Source organism: Artemia franciscana, chromosome 4 (genome assembly GCF_032884065.1).
Source record: "Artemia franciscana chromosome 4, ASM3288406v1, whole genome shotgun sequence".
NCBI lineage: Eukaryota > Metazoa > Arthropoda > Branchiopoda > Anostraca > Artemiidae > Artemia > Artemia franciscana.
The window spans coordinates 49,808,486-49,828,905 of NC_088866.1; the positions used below are offsets into that span (position 1 = coordinate 49,808,486).

A 20,420-nucleotide genomic window follows, 5' to 3' on the forward strand; every position below is an offset into this window, starting at 1 on the left:
TTTTTATTAGTAAAAGATATCCGTAACTTATAAATTAGCTTACGTAACGAACTTTTGTATTCTCATGTTTTTATTACATATATGGGGGTGGGGGGGTTCACCCCCTCGTCAGTACCTCGCTTTTTACACTAAAGATTAAATTTTGTCCCAATTAATTAATAATGACCCCTGAATCACAAAAGCCGTAGAATAAATAGTTGAAATCGCTAAAAATAATTTAGCGCAAAGAGCAAGGTATTAGGAGGAGGTGAACCCCTCATATGCGTAATAATTTCTGTACATTTTAAGTTTTAATGCTGCTCCTTACTTCCAGTTGAAAAAACTTCCAGTTGAAAATGTTTATTTTTTCCTTGTTTTTTTTTTTTAATAATGCTAGAAAATCCTGCGCTCCCTTCACGGAAATTTTCCTCCACCATGACAAATTCCTCGATGGAAATTTCCCCCAACATATCCCCCTCTTCTCAGCTCCTTCCCCCAACCAAAAAATCCCCCTGAAAACGTCTGTACACTTCCCAATAACCATTATTATATGTAAGCACTGGTCAAAGCTTGTAACTTGTAGCCCCTCTCCACGGGGACTGTGGGGGAGTAAGTCGTCCCGAAATACATAGTTATAAGGTTTTTCGACTACGCTGAATAAAATGGCTAGCTCAAAATTTTGATTCGTTGACCTTGGGAAAATAATTAGCGTGGGAGGGGGCCTATGTGCCCTCCAATTTTTTGGTCACTTAAAAGGGCACTAGAACTTTAAATTTCCTTTAGAATGAGCCCTCTTGCAACATTCTAGGACCAATGGGTCGATACGATCACCCCTGGAAAAAAAAATAACAAAACAACAAAAAACACAAACAAATAAAGACGCATCCATGATCTGCCTTCTGGCAAAACATACAAAATTGTTTCTAGGAGCTCGAAACTTCTACAATAGGGTTCTCTGATACGCTGAATCTGATGGTGTGATTTTCGTTAAGATTCTATGACTTTTAAGGGTTATTTTGCCCTATTTTCTAAAATAAGGCTTTTCTCAGGCTCGCAATTTTGATGGGTAAGACTAAACTTGACGAAACTTATGTATTTAAAATCAGCCTTAAAATGCGATTCTTTTGATGTAGCTATTGGTGTCAAAACTCCATTTTTTAGAGATTTGGTTATTATTGCGCCAGGTCGCTCCTTACTACAGTTCGTTACCACGAACTGTTTGAAAAGATGTAAAATTGCGTACTCTTTTTTTGTCGAAAAGGATGGCCACCGTTGCGAGTTTGTTGATTGCTCTTTTTATTGTTTCAGGAGTGAGCGTATCAAACCAAGGACGGTAGAATATGGAAAGAGGGCTCATAAGAAAGAAAATTGAATGTTCGACTGATCTATTGAATCAAACAGTCTGTGGTAACGAACCGTAGTAAAGGTAGGAAACAGAATTTTGATACCAATAGTCCCACCAAAAGAATCAGATTTTAATGCTGATGTTAAATATAAGTTCCATCAAGTTTAATCTCACCCATCAAAAGTTACGAGCCTGAGACAATTTGCCTCATTTTAGAAAATAGGAGGAAACACCTCCTAAATAGAATCTTAACTAAACACCATCAGATTAAATGTATCTGAGAACCCTACTGTAGAATTTTCAAGCTCCTATCTTTAAAAATGTGGAATTTTGTGTTTTTTTGCCAGAAGACAGATCACGAATGAGTGTTTATTTGTTTGTTTTTTTTTTTTTTTTTTTTTTCCCGGGGGTGATTTTATCGACCCAGTGGTCGTGGAATGTCTTGAGAGGGCTCATTCTAACGGAAATTAAAAGTTCTAGTGCCCTTTTTGAATGACCGAAAAAATTCGGGGGCACCTAGGCCCCCTCCCACCCGAATTTTTCGCCAAAGTCACTGGATCAAATTTTGAGATAGCCATTCTGTTCAATCTATTCGAAACCCTATTAACAATGTCTTTGGGGACGACTCAACCCCCCACTCTCCCCAGGGGAGGGGCTGCAAGTTACAAACTTTGACCATTGTTTACATACAGTAATGGTTATTATGAAGTGTACAGACATTTTCAGGGGGACTTTTTTGCGTTGGGGTGGGGGTGGGTAAGGGAAGGGGGTTACATGGGAGGATCTTTTTATGGAGATTTATCACGAGGGAAGAGAATTTCCGTGAAGGGGGCGCAGGATTTTCTACCATTATTTAAAAAAAAAACAATTAGAAAATAAATAAAAAAAATTTCAAGTGGAAGTAACAAGCAGCATTTGTGATTCAGTGATTCAGGGTGAATCTTTTGTGATTCAGGGTGAATCTTAAAGAATTGGGACAAAATTCAAGCTCTAGTGTAAAGAGCAAGGTATTAACGTGAGGGCGAACCCCTTCATATACGTAATAAAAACACACAAATGTAGAAGTTCATTGCGTAAGTTAATTCGTAAGTTACGTATATTAATTACTAACGAAAACGTTCGTTAAAAATTATTGTTGCATTTTTAAGTAACCAACAATTTGAGGGCAACTTGACTTCCTGCCCCACCCTTTTTTTAATAAAAATCGTCAGATCAAAACTATGAAAAAGCTATTTAGCAAAAAAAATAATGTGCAAATTTCGTTTTAGTTATTCATGTGCAGTTAGCCAAAATTAAGATTTGCATTAATTCAAAAACGTCCAGAAATTAAGTAAACAAAAACAAGTTTTTTCAACTGCAAGTAAGGAGCGACATTAAAACTTAAAACGAACAGAAATTGTTCCGTATATGAAAGAGGTTGTCCCCCCCTCAACGTTTCGCTCTTTACGCTAAAGTTTTTATTGTTATAAAAAGTAGAGTTGTGACAAAGAGTCAAACTGTTAAGTTTGTTTAAGAAAGGTTGAACCCAACCAAAGTAGCAATTTCTGTCGCAGAAATATTGAGAAGATATTTGTTATGTTTGATAATCGTACTTAATTTCGAAAGTCGAATGTAATAAATGAGGTCTTTTTCTCAACACATTGTTCTGAAAGAGTAAAATTTTGATTTAAAGAGCTGGGTTTTTGGGGTTGTAGCTGTTTTCACATTTCAGGTTTAGCCCTGGGTATACTATAAAAAAAATGAATAAAAAAAAAAATGCTCTTAAATGAAAGTAAAAATGGAAATAGATAAAATTCAAGCTTAAAATAAACAAAAATTAATCCATATATCAAGGAGGCCGTCCCCTCCTCAGCCCCTTGTTCTCTACGGCAAAGTTTGACTAATTGTCCCAGCTCTTTAAGAAAGACTGCTCGAACACAAGGGGCGTTGAATTTGAATAAGAAGTATTTCTTAAGCACTTTAAAACTTTAGTGCCAAGAGTGAGAGCTTAAGGAGGGGCAGCTCCCTGAGCTACCAAAAATTGTCTTCATTTAATACCGTTAAACTTTAATGTCGCTTCTTATTTTTACTTGAGAAAATTCCTTTTTTATTTAATAGTATATTAAATGTATGTCCTCCAGTTTTTACCAGTTTTTTTCGAGTAAATCGTTCACTCCATGGGTATGAGACTAGAGAGGCAGATAATTTTATTGTTGAGTACCGAGACACCACACGTGCAGCTTTCGGAATTAGGTATTTAGCTCCGGCTATTTGGAATGATATCCCAGCTGGCATTAGGGAGGCGCAACATATCGGGTTGTTTAAAGTAAATTTAAAAAAAACATTTATTGGAAGTGGGGAGATAATTCTTTTTTTTCTTTTTCTTCTTTTTTTTTTAATTATTATTAGCTTTTATTTATTTATATTCTGGTATTAAGGAGTAATTGAGTGAGAGTGTTTTGTCCTTCTTTAGTTTCCGTTTTTTTAGTTTCTGTTTTTTTTTGTTTTTTCTTATTAATTTAGGTTGAGAATCAGAGGATTGCAGCCGTCCAACATCAGGCTCTTTGAGCCTTCCCCAGGGCGGTTGTGTGTATTTATAGTTTTTGTAATTAGTAGTTAATAAAGAGAGTTCTTCTAAAAAAAAAAAAAAAAAAAAAAAAAAAAATCAAAAGTTGAGATAAAAGCTTGTTGCTGTAGCAACCACTATTTTATTGTATTTATTTTTTTTAAGCTCTACTGTTTGTATTCTATGAAAACAACAATTTTATTCGTCAATTGTTGGCAATTAACATTTTCCCCTTAAAAATTCGTGCGCGAATGCCTACTTTGTACCTAGGTCTCTGGGATCTTCTGATAAATCTCTCAGTTTTATTCGATATATGGTCTTGAAGATTCCCTTTGAGACTCTCTGATTAGGTAAGAAAGATCAGCCCTTGTAATTGTTGTAAATAGGAAGTTCGGACGAGGAAATGCAGTTTACAACATTGGAAGTACATCCCTTAGAGTGTTTAGGTGCCATAGAAGGTTTTTATATTTAGAATTTAAAGCTCACCTCACTATGGTTCGTTATTTTGATAGTAGGTCGTAATTTGATGGAAATTTTTTTGCGGATATTAAAGAACTAATGAACTAGGAAGCTACACCCCTTTACCATTTTAAATTTTGGAAGTGATTCCTTAGGGGGGGGGGGGGGTTGGTTGCAATAACAAGTATCTAATTTAAAAGGTAGGTTCTGTTGGATCATGTTGAGGAAATATAGGTGTATTGCTTTTGCAATACTGGAAGTCTCTTTAATGGGTTTCGAATGAAAAAAAAATCTGTTTAAAAGATGAATGATCTTCGAGGCTATTATGAATTCATTGAGAGACACGGGTCAATAGTTTCTGCAAATACAAGAATTGCACTCCAGATGATTGTTTTGGGTGTACCCCCCAGATTGTTGTTTGGGTGCAACAAGTTTCTTACATACTGCCACCTAGTCCATTAATCTATCCTGTTAAATCGAAATAATTAATAAGGGGAAATGAGAAATGAAAATTAGAAATGAGAAACGAAAAATAATTTTTCTCAGAACGAATTCATTCAATAATGATTGAAGCTTCTCAAGTGTTCATATTACTGCTTATCCATGGGTATTTATTAACTTTTATTACAAATGTCCACGAACTTTCCGAAAAAGCAGATTTGAAATATCTTATGTGATTTATTGTGAAAAGAAATAATTGTTATATTTTATACGATGATAGCAGCATTGACAGTGACAAAATATATATTTTTCATAATTTATCTATTTGGAACATTTTGAACGGTTTGAAGGCTCAAACACTTAATAATTAATATAAACAATAAATTTAAATACTCACAAATGATTTTAAAGGTGTTTAAAATATGTCAGGCCGTTTTTATTCCAGTTCTTGTGAAAATTATTTATTGTTTATTATATTGTTTATTTATATTTTTTATTTATCATAATTTATTGATTAATAATATGTAATTTTTTTAATTGTTCATGGTTGGAACAATTAAAGGCTTTTTTATGAAATAATTTTGTTAGTTGTTTCAAGAGGGGTCATACTCCATAAAAGCAACTAAAAAGGTAAATTATACTAAAATATAAGAAAATACCCGAGTAATCGTAAAATATCAAGGCATTTTTTTTTTTGGAAGAGGAGCGGATAGATCAAAGTCACCTGTGGACAGTCTCCCCATGTAGCCTACGTGCCTGATTGAAAATAAAATTTAAGTGAGAAACTAAAATATAATAGCTTGGATTATAGCTTGGATAGATATAATAGTTGGATTTTAACTTATAGTTTTTTTTTCTTAGAGCCTTTCAGAACACTCTGGTGGGCTTTCAACTATCACTTTCTCTTTTTTTTTCATTTATTTTTAAAGTCTGGTTTTATCTGTATTTTCGAAAAAAAATTAATTCTTTGAAGGGATTAGTATTTGCTAGTATCTGACCATCTATCCTCAGCTTCAGAAATAATTTAAGGTACATCTTGATCTTAAGTGGAGCCTTAAGTCGATATGACATGCTAAGAGGCAAAGTGGGGTACTCCTAAGAATGATATCGGTGAGTTAGTGAACAAACTCAGGTCGTAAAGTTTGTAAAATTATCACAGAAAGTGCAGTAAATTTACAGATATTACGGTAATATTGTTGAAATGCTATTAGGTAAAAATTGTTTTAGAGTTGGTAAATTATGTTGTCTGTGAAATCCCTGGCTGTAAGTTATAGTACTTCCCAACCCATTCTGCAAATAGCTTTATTTAGCTTGACCCAAAATAAATGGCCAAAAAGCACACTCCTTGGCAATCTGTCCTCCTCCATCGGTAATCATGACCTAGTGATCTTAGCTTTTCTTTCCTTCGTTTTTTAACGTCTCACGGCTTCAAGTGTCATTGCTAATAATACTACCCAGATATGTAAATCCAAATGTTTGTCAAATTTCGTCGTTACCAAGCATTATCACTTCACCTTATTTATTCCTAGTCGAAGGTGCTTAATGTTCTTAAAATTAATTTTATGATCTATTTTTGCACCCTGAATTCTCAAGACCCCCAAGAATCCATTTCTTTTGATAATATTTTTATCTAAGATTCTTAAATCATCTGCTTAATCTAAGTCTAGGAGAGTCTTACCTTGTGATTTGGATCCATATTCCCCATAGCCTTCCATTGCTCCTTAGGACAAAGCCTATCAAAATGATGCATATAAATGGGGATAGGGCGCAATCCTGTTCAATTTTTGGTTCAACAATGAACAAATTACTAGCCTTACTCGGTCCCTTAGCCGTAAAGATAGTATCCTCGTTCATAGTACTAGTCTCTTTAATGTACTTGTCGGGTATATCATTTGAAGGTAGGATTTTCACCTAAACTTTTCTTTAAGCTTTATCAAATACCTGGCTTTAAATCTATAAAACCTAGGCCTATGTTAATGTATTATGCCTGGCTAAAATCTATAAAATTAATCTCTTCAATTTTTTAAATCTTTAATTTGTTTTTGTTTATTTTCTATATAAGTCAAAATGAATCTAACAAGAGTATATTTTATTTTTGTAAAAAATGGTAGTTATATTAAATTAAACTAAGCAAAATATTTTTCCCAAGAAATAAAGAGTGTCGTTAGAACCAAAATAGAACGAAAAGTTTTAAATATAAAAGGCATCCCCGATTTATATAGCCTGTGTTAGCATAGTGAATTTTTCACTACTTGGCAATATAGGACCCTTAGTGTGGTCTCATTCGCTAAAGGGCTGACGAGGATGGAGACTTATTCGTTAAATATATTCCCTAACAAAAATCTTCCCTAAAATTCCCTAAGAAACATTTAAACATTCCGGGTGAGGCCTCCAAGAGGTCTATCGAAAATAGACCCATCCTAGGTGACCCACCGAGACCCACATCCCTCATCCCCACATGGACCACAGTTCTCCCATATATATTCTTTGTCTTTACTAATAGGTCGAAAGCCACCCTCAGCACCAAGTCACTAATATTTTTAAGTCCTAGTACGCTTGAATCGTGCCCTCTAGGCAGAAAGAATGGATGGGTCCCAAAACTGATAGTATCCGAAACATACCTTGATTCAACAAAAATAAATCTGATTGTTTATGTTTTATTCCCTCTATCTTTCCTGAAAACTTCAGCTAATCAAACAGTTCGTGATAGCGAACTGCAGTAAGGAGCGACCCGGCTCAGTAGTAATCGAAACTGTAAAGAATGGAATTTTGATAACAATAGTTACATCAAAAGTAACTAGCCTGAGAAAATTTGCCTCATTTTAGAAAATAGGAGGAAAAACCCCCTAAAAGTCATATAATCTTAACGAAAATCACACCATCAGTTTCAGCGTATCAGAGAACTCTACTATAGAAGTTTCAAGCTCCTATCTACAAAAATGTGGAATTTCGCATTGTTTTGTCAGAAGACAGGATCACGAATGCGTGTTTATTTTTTTTCCAGGAGTGATCGTATTGACTCAGTAGTCCTAGAATGTCGCAGGAGGGGACATTCTAACGAAAATTAAAAGTTCTAGTGCCCTGTTTTGTGACCAAAACATTGTTTGGCACCAAGGCCCCCTCCCGCGCTCATTTTTCCCCAAAGTCACCGGATCAAAATTATGAAATAGCCATTTTATTCACCATAGTCGAAAAACTAATAACTATGTCTTTGGGGACGACTTGCTTCCCCAGAGTCCCCATGGGAGGGGCTGCAAGTAATAAATTTTGAACATTGTTTACTTATGGCAATGGTTATTGGGAAGTCTACAGACGTTTGCAGGGGATTTTTTTGGTTTGGGGGAGGGGTTGAGAAGGAGGGTTACGCGGGTGTATCTTTCCGTGGAGGAATTTGTAATGGGGGAAGAGAATTTCAATGAAGGAGGTGCAGGATTTTCTAGTATTTTTTAAGAAAACAATGAAAAAATAAACATGAAAAGTTTTTTCAACTGCAAGAAAGAAGCAGCATTAAAACTTAAAACTAACAGAATTTATTATGTACATGAGGGGTTCCCCTCCTCGTAATACCTCGCTCTTTACGCTAAAGTATTTTTAGTAATTTCAACTATTTATTCTACGGCCTTTGTGATTCAAGGGTCATTCTCAAGGAATTGGGACACAATTTAAGCTTTAATGTAAAGAGTGAGATATTTACGAGGGGATGAACCCCGTTCGTAAAAAATTTGAAGTTCTAGCTGCGTTTTTAAATAACCAAAAGGTTGGAAGGCAACTAGGTCTCCTCCCCCGTTCTTTTTTTCAAACTTCTTCGATTAGAACTATGAAAAAGCCAATTAGCCAAAAATAATTAATATGCAAATTTAGTTTCAATTATTTATGTGCGGAGAGCCAAAATCAAAACATACATCAATTCAAAAATGCTCAGAAATTAAATAAAAACACAAGTTTTTTAACTGAAAGTAAGGAGCGACATTAAAACTTAAAACGAACAGAAATTACTCCGTATACGAAAGGGGCTTTTCTTCCTCAACCCAAAAGTTTTTTACTGTTTTAAAAAGTAGATTTAAGAGAAAGAGTTAAACTTTAGCGTAGATAGTAGGGCGTTGAGGAGGAAAAGCCCCTTTTATATACGGAGTAATTTCTGTTCGTTTTAAGTTTTAATGTCGCTCCTTACTTTCAGTAAATTTTTTTTTTAATTCAGTTCTCTACTAGAAACAATACAAATTTCCAGCGTGTGCTTTTTACAAAATTTTACGGCAAATGTTTTTGCCCAATTAACTTTATTTTGGTTGAACACATTGGATTTTAATAGCAAAAGTATTTTGTATGCTGTTGCTTCTCCTTAAATGGGCTGTGGGTATCCTCTGCGTAATTAGTCTAATGTTTGTCCGTTTCAAGCTTTAATATTGCTCTTTACTTTCAGTTATATAAAAGTGTTGTTAAAATTTAATATACCTACATGAAACCTAATTTCCTAGCAGATCTAACCGTGACGTAATATTTCGTCCTTTTACTAACTTGTATTCCCAGAAAATTGCAAAAGTAATGTCATTTTAAAGTGATCTCTCCGTGGTGTAGTCACAAAAGAACCTAATTCTATTTAGGTAGATAATATCCTAAGAAATTGAAGAGGAGGTCTAAGGGAGGGAAAAGAGATCAAAAACAAGAAGAAAAAATCGAGTTTAGTCTAAGCATGAAAGGTTGTAAAACCAATATTAAATTATTTTATATTTTAAGCCATTATTAAGTAATTTATAAAGTAAAATAAATATTTTTTTACTATATGTTCATAGTTAAATAGTAACAATCTATATTAATTAGATGTTCGTTAGCTAAATGATATTGTAATTGGCAGGAATCGTAATAAAAGTTTTCAATTATGAATAAAATAAAATATAAAAAGATGTAACTAACAATACTTAATATCTCAGTTTAGTTTGGGGAAGACCTAAAGACAGGATCTTGTTTCAGAAGAACAACCCATTTGGAGGAGGGGTGGTTTCTTTTTTAATCAATCTAATCAACAAGTGTCAAAAAACTGCAGTATAATTCAGAAATAAACTGCTAAGAAACGTGATTTAAAAGTATAAGTTTTTCTTTTTACAGGAACAGAAACTAAGAAAGAAAACAATTGGCTATGGATTAAAATAAAACAAGATAGATGACGTAGGCATAGAACCATTTCATACAACGGATAAATTAATATAACCTAAAATATATTTATCCCCCATTAGTTATTGATAAATTGGCTTTAAGCACCATTTATTGGCTAGATTTCAAATGAGGGAAAAGAGGAACCAAAACGAGGAAAACTTAGACTCAGTAGACATTAAAAGAACACAACTAGTAAGCAGAACACTCAAACACTAGGGGGTTTGAACTCCTCCCCCGAAGGGTTTATCCGACTCATAAAAACAGAACAAAAATGCATATAAACAAATTTTTGTTGCGGTTTAAAAAATTTTTTTGAACACCCGTCACCCCCAACGAGATATAGTATTCCCCCCCCGGACAAAATCTTGGATACTTCCTTAAAGCAGAGAGAAAAATAGAAAACTATCCGAACGCTGTTACATTTATTATAATCATTTTTTAAACCTATTTTTGTCCAATATTTTTTTCATTGCTCACAGTTTTTCGTGTTCCGTTTTCTCCGTCTCTTCATGCACAGAAGTTTAGCGAAGGACTTGGCCAAAGTATCTGTGTGTTTCTCAATTGGTTCATGGACTTGAACTAGACTTTATTGAACAAAAACGCTGTACATAAATTTTATACAAAGGAGACACAGAGACAACTCGCTATGTCTCTTTTAAAAATAAAGAAAAGGAAAAAAATTACATTTCATCGTCAGAGCATTTTCTCTATTTCCTCCTCGCTTTGCCTTCATTGCTGGAATGATCTATTCCGAAGACGGATTCGAAATTTTGATTTTAGGAATGAAAAATTGACACAGATTTCAAGAGCCACTTTTAGAATAAAAGGTAATCAAATATAGGATGAAAGTCTTTTTCCTCTTCTCATTTTCTCTTCCCCAGAGCTTCTCTATTTCACTGTGGCACCAGGTGTGTTGAACTTCCCTAAAGATTTGTCCATCTATCTAGTTGCTAAGTCTGCCTTTTCTAATGATTAAACTATTTTAGATGTTTATCCAGATATTCATTTGCTTTTCAGTTGGGTATAAACTTCTGTTCAATCAATCAATCAATTAATCAAATAAATAATCAATAATTAATACTAAAACACTATTACAAACGTAAATAGTTATTCGGCCCAAGAAACTTTGCTTGTTATGGGCCATACAACACTAATACAGCACTAAGAGAACCATAAATAACACCCTGATCAAACAATGCATGTGAAATAAAGATAAAAGGAGAATAAACACAAGCACGCAGTGAAAACAAAACTGGTAGTAATTATAATAATAGAAATAAATAGAAATCAAGAAATTAGAGAAACAGGAAAGACGAAGTTGACATTAGAACATCAGAAAAAAAACCAGAAAAAGACAAATAAACAAGGACATTAAAAGTTAAGAAGATACCTGAAAATAATTTTAAAAAGAAGAGGAGAGAGATATATCAGTTCGGATAGAATTATAAAAAGGAGAAACAATTGTAAAAGAGAGAACAGGAAAAATCAAAACAAAGGAGAGAGAGAGAGAAATTACCAACTGGAAAGACACGAAAAACTGCCTTTGCAGAAAGAAATGGAGGGATATCCGGAGAGATGGAGCTCCATAATAGAATTGATTGATAAACAGGAGACCTCTGGGCTGCTGTAGATGATCGTTTGGGAAAAATAAATCTGCGAGAAGAATTACGTAAGAAAGAAGAGCACCTCCCTGAGCATATCCTTGAAAAAAATTGCTGCAGAGGTGGTGGAAGTGTATCTAGAAAAGCAGAATGCGCTAAATAAAGATCACTTTTACCGACAGTACGATCCAGTGGAGCTATTTCAGTATAAATATAAAGATCAGAGGAAGGGTGAAGCCGAGAGAGAAGAAAAGTATTTCAATGCTTTACTTCGGTCTCTTTGAAATGAGCTGAGAACAAATTTATTAGTACTACCTCAGACAGAGCAGCAACAAAAAAGATAGGGTAAAATAAAAGAATAATAGAGAGAAACCATAACATCTGGAGGAAGAAATGAGAAAACCCGGTGCAATATTGAACACTGGCAGAGGATGAGGTAACGGGTGCGAGTTATATATGTGGTTTAAAAGAAAGAAAACAGTTAAGTTACACACCAAGAAATTTCACCATACTAGCATGTGGTAATCGTTTAGATTACCACGGTAATCGTTTAGATTACGAGAACATCGTTCCCGTAAGTCAGGATGACTGGCTCCTGTACGTCTTTCATACGGTAAGGAGCCAGTCAGGACTCCAATTTCAGGAGTCCTGAAATTGACAATGGCACTCTTCCGATTGTTAAGAGCCATTTCATTTGACCAGCACCAGTCCTGTACTTTATCAAGAAGACCTTGAGCTATGGAGGTGGCAGATGGCAGGTCCACTGCAGCAATGAAAAAGTTACTGTCATCAGCAAAAAGAAGACGGTGATGATGGGGATGAAGACCATCAATAAGATCACTAATGTAAATTAAAAACAAAGCATAGAGCTCTGTGGGACCCCTTTAAACATTGACAAAATAGAGGAAGAAGTACCATTAACCGAAACATACTGAGATATCCCTGACAGATAAGACCTTGACCATTCTAGTGGGACTCCTTGCACTCCAAATAAAGATAATCTAGGCAAAAGAATAGAGTGATCAACCCTATCAAAGGCTAATGGAAAGTGAAGAGATAGAACCAAAACACACAAGCCCTTGTCCAGATTAACACGCACAAACTCTGTTGCATCTGAAAGTGCATACAAGATAGAGAAAGAGGGACGAAAACAAAAATTGAATTGAAGGCACTCGCTAGGGATTTTTTGTCCACAATGGATCCATCAGCTTTCCTTTAAAGACATGTGGAAGACTGTTTGAGTTTCTTGTGGAAAAGAGCTTCTTTAACTACAGTCCAAATTTTGCACAAATTCCCCTTTCACACATTAATTCGACACGAAGAAAGCTTTGTTGCTGCACTAACTGAAGAAGTGAGCACCTTTTGTGTAATGCTTGTGCTTCGAAAGATCATTCTGTGTCTTACTTTTACATGCAGCCTTGAACAATATTTTGTTCAATATTCTGACAAATATTTTCGCATTTTTATTAGTTACCGAACAATTTTTTTTTTCATTTCTGCCAATTACTCATTGTAGCACCGGGTCACTTACAGTTTTGCCACCTCTAGTGATTTATTAATATTTCTAGTGATTTTTTATTTTGACGAAAGTAAAAGTCACTAAATCAGCAGATAAACCATTATATCACTGAACAAAATCACTAAATTAACCACATAATCACAAAAATCTAGTGATTTTTTTTTCACCGGCTGGCAACTCTGGCCGCTTCAGCCCAGCCCGGCATTGTGTGCTACTACTTCCGCCTCAATCTGCTCATAATTTTACTATTATTCCTTCCCTTGAAGTACCAATTTTCTCTAAGCTTTTCCCTACGAAATTCTCCTAACCAATTAAGGGCCGATCTTAATTTCGTTTGGCCTGAGTTGGTTGCCCCGAAAGCACGATTTTTGGCAATTTATTTTCCTTCATCTCCTGAAACATGACCTCACCATTCGAATTAAGAATAAACCTAGAAAGTATATTGAACCAAGTTTTCTTATGGCTTATTTTATTATGGCTTATTTTGTGGTTTATTTCATGTGATCAACCTAATAGACAGGCCTATTTATTGTCATCCTAGGACATTACTTCTTGGAAACGTGGCATAAATCTTGTCAAACTTTCAAAATATTACGCAACCTTTGATTTTAGGCCTAAAATCGTTGACAAAGGTTTGATGATACAATTTATTCTAAAATTTAGCCAACTGGAGGATGCACCTCTATTTTAATCGATTTTGTGCTATTTAGAGCTTCTCTTTATCTCTGTCCCACCAACTATGCTCTCCTGTCCACAAAATTTATCCATCCATCTGGATCGTTTTCTTAGCCTGCCTTTTCCCGCGCTTAGATTTGAATGAATGAATGAATGAACTTTATTACCCGTAAAGTATAAAAAAACACAAAGTACGGAGTATTATAAATAAATATAAATAAATAAACAAAAACAAATACGATAAACAGCGAAGAAAAACAAAATTCAAACTAACAAAAGACAATATGGACTAATCAACCAGTATCAATATGGAAAAAAGGCTGCAGAGGGTCATAAACGTGAATAAAGTTGACAGTCTTTTTACATAAATCATCACTGGAAGACCGAATCCGAGAAGGCACATCTACTAAACCAAATCGAGCAATTATTTTTTTGTTTCGGTGCCATCTAGGAAGCCGGAGGAGGAATTTGCAATATCTGAAATAAGCCGTACGTAGAGTATGTCGATCTTTCTTACGGAACAGATGAGCCATGCCTGATAAAAACAAAAGCACAGGGGCGCAATAAGCGTTATAAATCATGCACAAACCGTTGCGGTTGTAACGGCTTTTGTTTGGGGATATTTTTTCGTAAGCGACGCGTAGGTTTTTCACGGCTTGATTCACTAGGGATGAACAGGTAGTGGAAAGTGTTGGGCCGAAACACAGACCAAGCCAACTAACTAAAGAAGAACATGGTAGAACTGCAGTCCCAGTAACGAATGGAGCGACCGCATAAGGGCTATTAAAACAAATAAACTCGCATTTAGACGCATTAACTGACAGTCCAATCTTAGATAGTTCATTGGTTAATATAGTAAAATTAGAAAGCAATCCACGGCGAGTCCGGGCAACAAGAAGAACGTCATCTGCATATGCAATAGAAGACAAACCAGTATTACCGTAAAAAACAGAACTTCTAAGGGGACGCAGGCACGATGCAAGCACGCATTTAAATATACTAGGAGACAATACGGCACCTTGCCGAACTCCCTTATTAATTTTTACCGGGTCAGATATTTGGCCATTCCAGGTAACTTGAATTTTAGACTTTGAATACCAAGAAGACAATAAACTTAGTACGGAAGGATTAACACCTGAAGACGCAAGGGAAAATAGAGCCTGAGAGTGCACAATATTGTCGAAAGCTCCAGAAATATCAACAGTAAGACAGTATAAAGACATTTTAGCTTTTACGGCATCTTTCATGAGTCGGCTTAAAACATGATGTGCATGGGAGCAACCGAAACTTTTCCGAAAACCAAATTGAAAAGGCGTAAAATCACAATTCGACTCAATTTCTGGTAGTAACAAATGTTCAAGCAACTTACTTAAGAAACACGATACTGTAATGGGACGATAATTCACACATGACGTGGGGTCCTTGCCTCGCTTTTGAATAGACGTTATACGGCCACAAAGGAAACTATCAGGAACAAGCGACTGTGCTAAGCAAGACTGGAAAAATATTTGTAGATGGTTAAGTAGAGCAGGACAATCATAAGCAAAAAATCGGTAAGAAAGGCCGTCAAGATCAAGGCTATTTGAACGCTTAATTTTTCTTAAAGCCCGGCGAATTTCAGATATTGCTACAGGCTGGACATGAGCCTGCAGGAGACGGTATGGTAAAAGTGGTTTAAGCAGCTTATAATAAAAAGACTGAAGAAAACTATTAAATACACTGAACACACGCTTATAATGATCAACAAAATAGCCAAAAAGTAGTAATTTTGGGTATTTATTTCCCTCCTTCCATAAAACGTGACCTAGCCATCTGAACCTTTCTTTCAATATAAACGTAAAAATCGAAATGAATCGTATTTTTTCTATTTCCTATTTTGTGATCGCACGATTAATTAACCAAACAGACCTATGTAAAGCTAACCTTAGGCACTAATTTTTGGAAATAATAGTGCCAAAAGGGAATCCTTATCTTATCCCAGCAGGCTGGTCGAAAAAGCACGACTTTGTCGTATTATCCTCCTTTATAGCACATGTCCAAACCACCAGAAGCTTTCTTTCGATATCATTGGCAGCGCAATACCGCTATCTTAGTGAAAGGCGATGTGGGCAAACAGTATTATTTTTTTTGGACCAGGGCACTTAGTATAGAAGGAGTTACCCTAGAAACTTTGAAAGGAACTCCTTCTATTGGACAATTTCAATATCTAGTGCTTTTTTCAATAGTCAAAAGTGATTGGAGGGCAACCCGTCCCCCCGCCTCAAGCCCATTATTTTCCCCAATACATCCAATCAAAATTTTGAGATAGCAATTTTGTTCACTGTAGTTCAAAGGTCCAGCAATTATCTCTTTGAATATCACAGCCCCCCCCCAACTGCCCTCAGGACAAGGGTTGTAAGTTATGCCCTGGGGGCATATAAGGTTTTTTATAGAAAGGGTGGTCGGGAATTAGAAGCTTAATGGCATTTTTAAGAGTCCAAATGATCAGAGGGTAACTACCCCCCCCCCCGCTCACGGCCTATTTTCTCCAATTGTATCCGATAGAAATTTTGAGATGTCTCTAAAACAGTCCAAAGATCACATAGCAAGGCCTTTGGGGTTGATACATCCCCCCCCCCGCCCAGAGCCTGAGGGCAATGGTTGTAGGCTATACCCAGGGGAGCATATAAAGTTTTATGGAAGGAGTTGTTGTGTAAACTTTAGAGGATGCTCCTTTGATTTGAAATTCAAAGTTCTAGTTCCCTTTTAAGAGCCAAAATTAATGAAGGGCGGCTGGCCCCCCTTCCTGACAGCCTCTTCTCCCCATTTTTAGTCACAATAGTCCAAAGAGCATATAACAATGCTTTCAAGGTGGACACAATCCTCCAGAGCCCAGTGACAAGGATTGTAAGTTATGCTCCGGTGCATATAAGGCTCTTATGGAACGGGTGATCATATGAACTTCAGATCGAATGGAGATCAATTGATTGGAAGTCGGAAGATCTAGTACCATTTTTAAAAGTCAAAGTGATCGGATGGCAGCTAGTACCCCCCCCCCTTATCACGGCCTTTTTTCTTCAAATATATTTGATGGAAATTTTTAGATTTTTCTAAAACAATTCAAAGATCACTTAGCAAGGTATTTGGGGTTGACATTACTACCCCAGAGTCTGGGGGCAATTGTGGTTAGCTTTGCCACGGGGGCATATAAGGTTCTTTTGGAGGGGGCGAATGTGTAAACTTTAGAAGAGGCTAACTTGATTGAAAATTTAAAGCTCTAGTTTCCTTTTTATAGTCAAAAGTGACGGAGGGTAACAAGACACCCCCCTTGACACCCTCTTTTCCCAAAACGTATCCGATTAAAATTGTGAGATAGCCATTGTTCACAATTGTCCAAAGAGCATATAACAATGCCTTCGGGGTGGAAAAAACCGTCCAGAGCCCAGGGGATAGGGTTGTAAGTTGAGCTTCAGTGCATACAAGGTTTTTATGGAACGGTTGATGGCATAAACTTCGGGTCGGATGGGGCTCAATTGATTGATAGTCGGAAGATCTATTGCCCTTTTAAACAGTCAATAGTGAATGGAGGGCAGCCAGCCCCTCCCCCGCAAGCCTATCATTCCCCAAAACACGTTCGGTCATAATTTAAAGAGACCTATTTTGTTCAGCATTGTTGAAAGGTCCAGTAATATCTTGAGAATGTCAACCTCCTCACAGTCCTCAGGGCAAGGGCCGCAAGTAAGGCCATTTGTTCATTGTTTAGAAATAGTATATGTTATTGAAAAAGGTATGCATGTATGAACTTTACTCAACAAAGGGACGAAGGGGATTCAGGTGAGACTTTCAGAGAATGTTGAGGCAAGTGTTGAACTAAATCAAAACACATTATATGCATATGGATTGTCAAAAGAAAGTAGCTCTTGAGTAACTGGGTACATTAATTTGTAACTTTAAGGAAACGATAAAGGAGATGATCAAAAAGGGAAAATTTACATCCTACCGCGACTGCTACAATCGTCACCACTAATACTGCTATCCCTACTATTTCATTTACAATATTGAGGAAAAATTTGAACTAAATCAAAAGACGGTATGTGCATGTAAATTATGAAAAGAGCATATCTCAGGAATTGGTTCGGGTATCAAGTTGGAACTTTCAGAGAATACTAAAATTATCTGACCAAAAGGCAATATGTACGCGCTACTACTAATGCTTCTATCACTGCTACATTTAATACTACCAATACTACTACTTCCAGCATTACTTCTATTGCAACTACATATAAAGGCATACGCTAATACAAGTGCTGCTGCTAGTACTACCAATAGTACTTTCAGTGTTCATTCAGACTTCGTCCAGTTAAGACCGGTGTTGAGAAAGGATTATATTTTGAATAATGATTTCAGTGTTACGCAATAAATAAACTTACACGTTTTGTAAATGTACTGGATTTTAATTACTCAGTGACGAAGAAATTAAATCTTTTTTTGATACTTTTTCTGGATAATTTTAATGAGAAACAGACGAAGGCTGGCACGTCTATAAATAAGAAAGGCAACTAAAAGGTAAAATTTTTCTAATTATCCGAGATGCCTGGAGGATTCGAAATTAGAGGACTAGCGTTTGCAAAATTCAAAGGATATCCAAAATGGCCGGTTCGAATTGTGGATACTGTTTTCTGTTACGGCACGCATGAGGTATTAACGTTTCAAGAATATCAGCTTGAACCATACCGAGAAGACTTTGATGAAGCTGTGAAGAAAAAAACCAAAGGAGTAGCAAATGCATTCAGTGAAGTTGCTACTTTTCCGGATATTTACTTAGAAAAGATAAACTTGGATCGGGCTTCTCTTGCCTCCGTTGTGGACAATGCTCAAAAAGAACTTGAAAATCTGCGTGGTTTGAGAAATGAAATTGAACAAAGGGTTCGTGACAATTTGGGCATGGTACCTTCTAGTACCTTCTACAGGGCTAGCATCATCTGTTACAGTAGACATCGTTTGTAAAATCCATGACTCAATTTCGGTTGAATACTTGGCAAAGTACAGTGCTTTTGAAAAAATATTATCTGGGCTAAAAAAGCAAATTGCATCTCTGGAAGACAGAATCGAAGTGATTGAACTACAACTTGATGATATGGACCAGAAAACGATAATGGATACGCTTATTTTTAGTGGTTTAAAGCAAGCACAAGGAGCCAGTGTTGAGATGTCAGTGACACAAGTTATGAGGGAAAAAATGGGACTACCGGATATTGCAAATTCGCACATCCTGAGCGTTCGTCGGTTCCAGAATCCATCAAATCCAGTCTCCAACAGTTCTAACGTGTCTCCCGTTTGTGTTGTGTTTCGTAATCTAGATGCTGCAAAAACGGTGTTCATGGCAAAATCGAAACTAGCAAAAACTGGTATATTTGTGTCGGAGTACTTCGAGAAAGCGTAAACACTTGCTTGATTTGGCTCGAAATATACTGGGTTCAAAGAACGTATGGTCAATCGATGGAATGATTTTTGTCAAGCAGGGTCCGAATATCAAGAAAACACGATATGCAAAGGACCTTATTGGTGAAGGATCATCAGCTTAATTACTGGTTTTCTCATGTGAGTTTGTGCAGTGCCATGTTCTCACTCTTTGTTCTTTCAACCATTTTCCGCTTGCGATACCCTACTTTTTTGTTTCTTTTTCTCAGTTATGCTTTTCAATTAATAAAATAAAAAAATGTATAAAAAAAATCATTTATCATGCCTCGTAAAATACTCAATGACCTGTATAGGTAAGGGTAACAACTATAAGCTTTACAACTGAATCAGCCGCTAAAAAACAGCAGAAAGAACACAATCAAAGGAAAAACTGCTGCTAATCATTCAAAACCAGCCGAAACCAAGCCACGAGAGATGTGGCACACACCACAAACACCTCTAAAAAAATAAAATCCAATGCGGCCCAGAGGCATCCATCCCATCATAACAATAGCAACAATAATAATAACAAACAAAAAAATAAAACATAATTCATCTAGACATTAAAAATATGTTATTAAATTCTTTCGAAGGTACCGAACGAGTGAAATTCTTAAGTTGAATCAGGTAGGGTATCATAGGCATCGCTGCCTAAGTAAAGAGCAATGTGGACACATTGTATTTTTTTCAGGCCGGGGTACTTTGTAAAGGAGGAGTTGTCGTAGAAACTTCGAATGGGGCTCATTAGATTTGAAATTAAAAGTTGTAGTTCCTTTTTTAATAGTCATTTCCCGACGCCCATCATTTCCCAAAACATATTCAGTCAAAATTCAGAAATGACCTTTTTGTTTAGTGTATTTGAAAGGTCCAGTAATTATGTCTTTGAGAATGATACCCCTACCCCCCACATTCTTCAGGGCAAGGGATACAAACTATACTAATTTCCTATTAGCAACATATAAGGTTTTTATGGCAGAGATGGTAATATAAACTTGTTTTGGGGGGAGGCTCACTGGATTGGAGATAAAAAAAGGTTCTAGTGCCCTTTTTGTGGTTAGAGGGCAACCGCCCCCTCGCCAACGCCCATCATTTTCCAAAGCACATCCAATCGAAACTTTAAGAGAGCTATTTTGTTCAGCATTGAAAAAAAGTCCAGCAGGGGGGATGTGCATTTCTTTGGGGAGGTCAACCTCCTCATGGCCCTCATGGGAAGGGTTGGAAGCTAGGCAATTCTTTCATTGTTTTATACATAGTGAATGTTAAAGA

The 20,420-nt window shown here is 36.1% G+C and overlaps 1 protein-coding gene across 1 annotated transcript in view; it reads left to right on the top strand.

Annotated features, from left to right (window-relative positions):
- Nucleotides 1-1,298: 1,298 nt before the first annotated feature.
- Nucleotides 1,299-20,420, top strand: part of LOC136026542 (metabotropic glutamate receptor-like) — a 344,543-nt gene continuing 325,421 nt past the window's right edge. Inside the window, exon 1 of the mRNA XM_065703226.1 lies at nucleotides 1,299-1,405. The gene's annotated coding sequence lies outside the window, so the exon portion shown is untranslated. The remainder of the gene's footprint in view (nucleotides 1,406-20,420) is intronic.